Source organism: Gadus morhua, chromosome 7 (assembly GCF_902167405.1).
Source record: "Gadus morhua chromosome 7, gadMor3.0, whole genome shotgun sequence".
NCBI classification, from domain to species: domain Eukaryota; kingdom Metazoa; phylum Chordata; class Actinopteri; order Gadiformes; family Gadidae; genus Gadus; species Gadus morhua.
Window position 1 is genome coordinate 8,476,952 of NC_044054.1, and position 9,490 is coordinate 8,486,441.

A 9,490-nucleotide genomic window follows, 5' to 3' on the forward strand; every position below is an offset into this window, starting at 1 on the left:
CTCTCTCTCTCTCTCTCTCTCTCAGTGCGCTGAGGGGTGAGGGTTTTGACCTCCGGGCGCGGGGGGAGATCGAGGTGAAGGGCAAAGGTCAAATGATGACCTATTTCCTGTTTGAGAACCTGAGGGCGAGCGAGGCCGCCATCATGGGACAGGACGGGGCGGAGAGCGGCCTCTATGTAGAGAACCAGCCTGACAACCAGCGAGAGAACCAGCCTGACAACCAGCCAGAGAAGAGAAACCGGAGAACCAGATTTTTTTCTTTTGTGATATGTGCCTTCAATGAGGGATGAGGGATTTGTCCCTATGAATAGTTATACCATTGAAATACCATTTTGGTATGTCAGTATTATTATTTTTTTATTTTTTACTAAGCACACTTCCTTGTTCTTTCTACTGCAATTAATGGGGCCGGCAAATACTTATCTAGTATGTGGTTGGATAATACATGGCCTAACCACACAAAATCACACATCAACAGACACACTCTGAAAAAAAAATAAAACTTTGTAAAAATCATATTGTTTCAGACATTTTTCTACTTTCATTGAGGGGTGTATATCTTTATTCCCATGAAGACCTATTGAAGACACATTTGGAAAGACAATATAAACAGCACATTCATTCACATGTTCGTCGTTCGTCTAGGTCATGGTTTCTCAACGGGGGCGTTCGCACAACCTAGGGGGGCGCTGGGAACGTGAATCCATTTTTGGGAGGAGATTATTATTATTTTGTATTATTTTATATTTTTTTGGGGGTGAAGAAATACCTGAAATAAATAGCCTATTTTCATTTATTGGTTTCTAACCCCTCTACCGTCTCAGCTACTTTTTACTGTCTATGCGCAGTGGAACAGTGATAATACAGCGCGGTTCGTCCTGCACACGCCCAGACTCCCGTTACATCAGCTATCGTCATGATCTCTATGGTAACACTGATAAACAAAAAAATATCAAAGTTTCATAGCCCGTTTTCCTCCTTCCTCTTGTTCAGTTCCAGCTGCTCTGAGCGTAGTCTCCACGAAAAGACTGTTGCATTTCAAATACTAAATATTTAGGCCTTATTAGGCCTCTGCGTGCGATCTGTTTTCGTGGAGTCCGCGGTGCCCGGGCCGCGGTGCCCGGGCCATTCATTCATTCGTTCACGGGGCATGGCGGGAGTCGCGGGAGTGTTCGCGGTGCCTCAGGTCACGGTGCCCGCCCATATATATATATACATATATCTATACACATATATATCTATACATATATATATCTATACATATATATATATATACACATATATATATATACACATATATATATATATATATATATATATATCTCTCTCTCTCTCTCTCTCTCTCTCTCTCTCTCTCTCTCTCTCTCTCTCTCTCTCTCTCTCTCTCTCTCTCTCTCTCTCTCTCTCTCATTACATGTCATGAATATTCATAAATATTTGTATATTTTTTTGGACCAAAACAGGCTCAGAGGGCATTCATTGCTATTAATGACCAAAGCAAAATCAATGAAAGACGATGAACTGACAACTTTAAGCAATATAACACGAGTGTGAGTGGGGTTGTTAGTTTATTTATATTTTTTTATTGGGGGGGGGGGGGGGCACCAGAGGATCAGGGTAAGGTCAGGGGGGCGTTTGCTCAAAAAAGGTTGAGAACCACTGGTTTAGGTGAAGGATCTCAAACTGGTTGTCCGGGTAAAACAACCCTCCTTTGTCCATTTGAACCGACCAATGAGCTGAGCTGGGACACATTCAGATACAATTCTTTATTCAGCCACACTTAACTCAAATTTTTGCTCCCTTATGAATTAATATTGTTGTTTATACATAAGGCCATACTGCCAAACTGGGCCTCATTTGAGTTGAACATCAGGTCAGGATTTGGCTTCATCAGGAATGGCCCTCAGAATAACGCACACACACGAACGGACTCAGGAATACACTTGGGTCACGTGAGCACCTCCTCATAGGAATCCATTGGCTCCTTGTTAGGATCCTCCTCATAGGAATCCACTGGCTCCTTGTTAGGAACCTTCTCATAGGAATCCACTGTCTGGCTCCTTGTTCTTCTGTAAGCGGTGTGGGCCACAGGTGTCTGTACTACTTATAGGTGTCATAAAACACACTTCACACAACACATGATGTAACCTTTACAGTATTATCTCTGCATTGAGGTTAATGTTAAAGTTACCTACATCCAACTTTGACAATGAACTACTGAGAAGGCAATTCTCACGTACGAAACATTCTTGTCTGTTCGTATGGGAGAATCGTATGTGTGTTTTTTTTCGCAATAAAGTAATGCAATAAAATTAAAGATGAAAATGAATGTAGCAAGTCAAGTGCAGGAGAGGGACAGAAATCCCAGATGTCTTATAAGACTCTCCCCTCAAAACCACAGGTTCTGTTTCAAATGAGAAATAACGAGAGAACTGGTCACTGTTCTCATATTATGAATATTTCTATAAATTCATTTGCTCAAACTAACCTACGTTTAGACATTTTATTGGACAACTCAAACTTCATTCAACACCCAGAAATAAAGAACAATGTCTCTGTGAGTTACTGAGCTATCTTGGGGCCTCTAAGGATTCTGTATTTTGCTTAGGAAATTTCCTTTCCTAATGAGAGAACCCGGTAATACTTTGAGGAAAGTTTGTTTGATTTCTAAAAATGCTTAGGAAAGGTGCCTCGATGCAACCTTTATCGTACCTTTAGCATAGGTTACTCCTGACCTTGGATTATTGTTCTCTGAAAAAGAAGGAAGGTAATAACTTGTTTTTCGGAACTCACCCCGTAATAAATTAACAAATTAACATGGCCTGATCGCTCATGGTTCAACAAACTCCCTTAGTTTACCAACAGACACACTCTGATCATCTGTATCTCCATTTTGATGAATGAAGTGGAAAATTCATCTAACCCTTACCTCTTGGATGTCGTTGACATGACGGTAGTCAGGGCCGGCACTGTACACCTGGGGGCCGTACACGGTAATTTTGGGGCCCTGCCTTGCGGTTGATAGAGTAGTTTTGCCACAGAGAACATCCAACTATATGCATTCATAACCCTTACGGTTTTTATCCGTACCTCTTTGAACATAATTAGCCGCAATTATTTTACTACTTATTAAGTATACTAACTGAAACAATCAAAGTAAAGCTTACACACTTACCCACACTTCTACTTTTACTTTACTGTCTTAATGTCGTAAATGAAGAAAATGTTCTTAAACTTTTCTGTTGTTTATTGTCCCTGCATCACACATTGTTTCATTACAACGTAGTATAGTAGAGCTATAAGTGGGTTAAAAAACATGCCAAGCAAAGTAACGGTATATCAGTTCATATGTGTCATCAGTGATGTTTAGTATAGTAATGTCACCTAACAGGGCAACACTCGCTATGTGGATGGGGGATGGTAAACTCAATCTCACCTAGGGCTACCAAAGGGCTAGAACCGGCCCTGGGGGAGAGATCGGGAGACAGGCGATGTCGGACAACGGTAGAGAGCTTTGTTTAGCTTCGTCATGTACAGACGATGTAAAAAGCACATTCAGAAAAGCTATGTTTATTACACGGCTCTTCTTAATGCTGTAGAATGCGCCATTCACTTGAATTGGCCTTCCCAACGTTCAGCTGTCAATTATTTTTGCATAATCGACCATTGCTAAGCATATTTGACCGATGTCAAGGAGAGTGGATTTTAAGCCTCTGATTCACGTCTTTGGTATCACTCTGCAAGTGGTCCAGTAATTTACCAACCCCAGCATATTCGGTTGCTAAGCGACGTCAACGTCTTTGGCAAACAATGTCTCTGCTGATCAACACTATGAATGGTAACAAATAAATTGTAAAAAGACACGATATGTGAAGTCATATTTTTTTTGTTTTGGGGATTTCGGGAATAAAATGTTACTGATAATGACCAGCGTTCTATACATTATCCCTTACTTATTAGTTTTTGCAACAACAAAGAAGTCAAACAGGTACTTTGCTTGCTTTCTACGTAAAGATAAAGGCATTCCCTTTGCGTCACATGAGATTCTCCTCAAAGGATTCCTTTGGCTCCTTGCTGTTGTTCTTTGTTGGCCACAGAGGAGTCTGTACTACTAAGAGGTGTTACAAAAACACACTTCACATAACACATGATGCACCTATTACCTCCTCATTAAGGTTCAGGTAAGTTAAAAAAAAGTAAGGAAAAGAGAGATCGCAAATAACAAACCCTAGAGAAGGAAACACATCTTTTGTTTATTTATTTGCCTAATGAAAGAATAAGATAAAAGTACTTTAAAAAGAACATTTAGATCAAATTGAATTTAGGCTAATTTAAACCGCTATTCGCTCTAGAGAAGCAACAGTGGAATTGTGTTGTTGTTTTCCATCTAAAATAACTGTAATGTTGTTTTTTTTGAGAGTAAGGAAAAGCTTTGCCTCTTCATCGGTCCACACGTATCTATTAATCACATTGGCCATCTGTTCCATGGACGTATTTAAAGGATACATTCAGTGTTTCCCACACATTGACGAGACTATGGCCCACCACCAATAAAAAGAAAAACTCAACATATTGTGTTACTTTGTTTGGGTTAAACCAATTAATGGCAGCTGTGGCTGGTTCAGACTGCATGATTTCAGCCTGATTTTGCCCCGATTCGTTCGTCGCAGACAAAATTGCGAGTCGTAGGCCCTACATGATTTTGAAAAGTCGGCGGCGAGACGAGGTATTGTAATCATAGTTTCATAGTGGTTGGCCATTTAAGCGTGCCGACAGGCTTTTGTCGGGACGCGGAACACGCAACTCAAAAATCGGGGCTGTCCCCGCAAAACCGGGACGTCTGATCACCCTAATGCTGATCGGGCGATTGCGGGTATCAATTGTTGAAAAAAACATTGCTTCGGGTGGATATTGATATTAGGCGATGGGTGCGGATGACATTACAGCTCATCCGCGCATCGCTACTAACTAGACTTCACTGCACTACGCAGAGGACCGCCATCATAATGCCTAGTATAGGAACTCAGGATCCATTGTTATTTACACTTTGTTGCTGCGTTGTTGCTGCGTGTATCGTGAACGATACATAGTAAAGATTCTAGAACATTGCACCCTCGAATCTTGTAGTGTGGCCAGTCTTCCGACAAGACAAAGCCCGATTTCCTGGCTCTGTGATTGCATAGTGTGAAATCTTGGAGGAATAACTCAGAATCGACTAGTCTAAACAAGCCATCAGAGTGTGTGTGTGTGTGTGTGTGTGTGTGTGTGTGTGTGTGTGTGTGTGTGTGTGTGTGTGTGTGTGTGTGTGTGTGTGTGTGTGTGTGTGTGTGTGTGTGGGGGGGGGGGAGTTAGAGAATATTTTGCATGCACAGAATCTATGAATTTAATAGTGGGCCCCAGGAACACATTTTCTTAATTTGCCATGCCTTGTAGACAGCAAACAGCAACTCAGTGAAATACATTACACTGTTGGAGAGAGAGAGAGAGAGAGAGAGAGAGAGAGAGAGAGAGAGAGAGAGAGAGAGAGAGAGAGAGAGAGAGAGAGAGAGAGAGACGGACTGTGGTGTCTCAAATGTTCTGGGTTGATTCCCAACACGCCCTACCAGCAGGCGTCCTTGAGCTTAGTACCACCTGTTATTGAACGACACTGTGGATCAGAGTCGGCGTACATGATGGCTGGTTTAGCCTGATGACCACTGATTGGTCAACGAACAACAGGTGTGAAGCCTCCCCCAGCCCCAGAGTCCAATCAGACTCAGACCAGGTGAGGCTGCTGAGACCAGGGGCCTCTACGAATAGTCAAATCTCCTAACCTTTATGCCTCCTTTCCTTAACCTTTGTGGCAAACGTCATCGGGTCAAGGAGAGATGAAAAGGTGCTTCCTTTCGAACATAGGAAAAGACAGCGCTGTTTAAAATGAATTCATCTCCACTCTTCCTAACCGACGTCATTGCGCAACGGCAGGTATTGCCGACCTCTAGCGTCTCTAGTGTGAAACTACAATTTTCCGAAGATGGACTGCAACAAGCGCTCTTTGATCCATGCGTTCTTGTCGTATTGATCTCAATCAGGTTACCGCCAACAGTGAGAATCACTTAGGTTGGACTTGGCAAACTAAAATATTTTAGGTCACTTGAATCCCAATTCACATGTGAAAAAAAAGAGGCTAACCTTATGTTGATGTTGAAATTAACTGCCCCCAGTAGTCTTTCTTAAATGTGAAGTCGGCCTTTTCTTTTCTTATGGTGTATTTTATGTGCTTACTAACCAGCAATAAATGAATTCATTTATATTCAAATAATTAAGTTTCTGGAATTGGTATCCATTATATCAATTTTATTTTCTTCTCTTCTCTTATTCTACCTTACCGCGTCTCTCATGCGTCTTCGCGTAGAGTCTGTAAACACTGTTGGCGGCATGTTGCTTTAAATGTTGCATGTTGCTTTAAATAATCTCCTTAGGAAAGGAAATTTCCTAAGGAGATGACCCGGAAGTGCTTGGAAGAAAGGTGGTTCGAATTCTAAAAGTGCTTACGGTGCGTTTGAGTATTCTCTGCGAACCGACTCGGATCTGACGCCACGCCCACACTTCAAGCGTTTTATTATTTACCTCGTCGTTGGAGGAAAACATGGACGCCACCCGGAAAGCTGTTGTTGCGGTAGCATTGGCAGAGCACCAGGTGCTCCAAAATAGGTAGGCTATAGGGCAGGCCATAGGCAGAGATATGGACGCAGTAAGGTATTGCAGTAATACGAGTGATTGAAATCGCCATTTAAACCACCAAAGTGGCCCAAGCACAATGAAAACAGTTCATGCTTCAAGTCACACGGGGCGCAGCCATCTTGAATTCTGTCTCGGAATGTTGCTCGGTCACCACTGAGTTCAACCGAGATGGCGAGTTCGCCGTCCGAGGAAAAGGGGCGTTTTTGTGCGTGTCGCTAGGCAACGTCCTCGGACCTCCGAGACGGATGGATAATAAAACGCAGCATTTAGGAAAGGAACCTCGATGCTTCCTTTAACCCTCCTATATTTAAAGCAACATGCCACCAACGAAGTTTACCGACTCTACACGAAGACGCATGAGAGACAAGGTAAAGCAAAAGAATAGAAGAAAATAAAATACAATTGACAATGATGGATACAAATTCCAGAAACATGTTATTTGAATCAAAATGAAATCATTTATTCAACTGGCCTAAAATATTATTGTTGGCCAAGTCTGACATAAGTGATTCTCACTGTTGGCGACAACCTGAATGAAATCAATACGACAAGAATGCATGGATCAAAAGAGCTCTGTTGTAAAGCAGGCATTTCCAAACGGCGGACTGCGGTCCGGGTCCGGATCAAGTGACGGTCCTATCAGGAACCACTATTATTTTTTATTTATTTTTTATTTCACTATACAAAGCATGATTATGTTAATAAAGACATTTGTCACTGAAATACAAATTGAAAGGCAGAATAGTCCGTAGTACAGCATAAAGACAGCTAAAAGTAATGATCTTCACAGAGAGAAGATCATGCACTCACCGAACTCCCCCCCTCCCTCTGTTTGTAACAGCATGTGCGTAAAAGCGTCACTCAAAAAATAGCCAATCAAATCGTTTGTTTAACGGAAGAGCGATTTGGAGTGAAAAAATGGCTTTCTCGAAAATTAGGAAAGTTGACCACAAAAACAGACATTTTAAAGATGAATGGACTGACCAATACATGCTCATTCTCCCGCAAGTCAGTACTAAACCTTTGTTGAGTGTTTTATTTGTTGAAAACGTGGCGCTGATAAAAAGCGGGAATATTAAGCGGCATTACGAATCCAAACACAGATTGTTTCGAGGAAAGGTATCCCCAGAAGTCAGAAGTAATAGCCCGGAAAATATCCGAGCTGAGAGCTCAGTATGAGAGGTCTACGCGAGTCTTCACTCACTCATTAACAGGCTAGCAACGTGCAAATTAATGCTCACTGCATGGATTTTGGGGCAACATAAAAAAAACTTTCAGTGACTTGACTGTTGTGAAGGAGTGCTTCAACGCCGGTGCCGAGACGTTACTTGAAGGTAAACACAGGGATGAATTATGTGAAAAAATAAAGCTTATCTCAATGTCAGCTGCAACAACAGGTGATAAAAAAAAAAAAAAATCCGAAATGTTATCAGATGACGCACTGTCTCAGCTTGATGCGGCTGTTCAGAGTGCCCCATGCATATCCTTAGCCATTGATGACTCTTCAGATGTAACGGATAATGCACAGCTTTTGGTTTGTGTGTGATTTTTTCATCAAGACAAGAAAGAGATCTGTGAGGACCTGTTGGGTCTAACACCACTTGAGACACACACAATACGAGAAGATATTTATGAGGCTATTAAGGAGATGCTGTCAAAGAGGGGGATTGATCTAAAAAAGGTTGTCTCAGTCACTACAGATGGGGTACCTGTTTTGCTTACTTGAAATGTAGGCCTAGTGTACCTGTTTTGCTTACTGGAAATGAAGGCCTAATGCTCTTTTTGTGTTTATTTTAAATGTAGGCCTGGTGTACCTGTTCTGCCTACTTGACATGTAGGCCTTATGCTCTTTTTATGTTTACTTGAAATGCAGGCCTAATGTACCTGTTTTGTTTGCTTAAAATGTTAATATGTGTTACTTTGTCTCACTTGTTTTTCATTGTTAAAAGTAAGCTATTTGGAAATTGAAAAAAAATACATCTGAAATTATAAGGAAATATGCCACCGTGTTGATTGTATTTGACAAAAGTAGGCTATTAGGAGGTAGTAGGTTAGAGGTTCAGACCTTTCTTGGAAGGAAGTTTTAGTAACTGGACCTTGTTCAATTTTAGTTGAAGACCCCTGACCTAAAGAAACAACAATTCATCATCCGTTTTTCAGCTGTTGACTTCTGACTGACTTTTTGTGACGTTAATGTATCAATGGGTGGGAGGAGCTCCTCTGGGAGTCCGCACCCCGCATACGGCAACAATGCCTTTCTCCTCCATGACGCAGTTAAATCTGGACTTCAGAGAGTCAAAGTTCCTGTCCCCCAATTTCTTCTCCACCATGGCCAAGATAAGCCCCACTATGAGTCTTTACTTGTTGTAATAACACAAAATAAACGACTACATGTCGGTTTTGTAGTGTTAATACTCTCAATGTTTCGTTTATTCGATTTTTTTATATTCTAGTATTATGTATATTATGTTGTATGTATAGTTATACATGTTATTAGTGCACCTAAAGATATATTTTGGTTTACAACTTTTATATCCTAGTATTATGTTTATTGTGTTGTGTGTATACATGTTATTAGTGAACCTACAGAGATGTTTTGGAGGCTTTAATCACTGGCATCAGCCTCTGAAGACCCTCCTCTGAAGCAGAGGATTTCTTCAGGTCAAATATGTCCAGATCCTCTTCTGATGTCAGTAGGATGAAGACCAGAGCTGACCACTGAGCAGGAGAGAGCGATACTCCTGAGAGACTTCCTGATGTCAGGTAC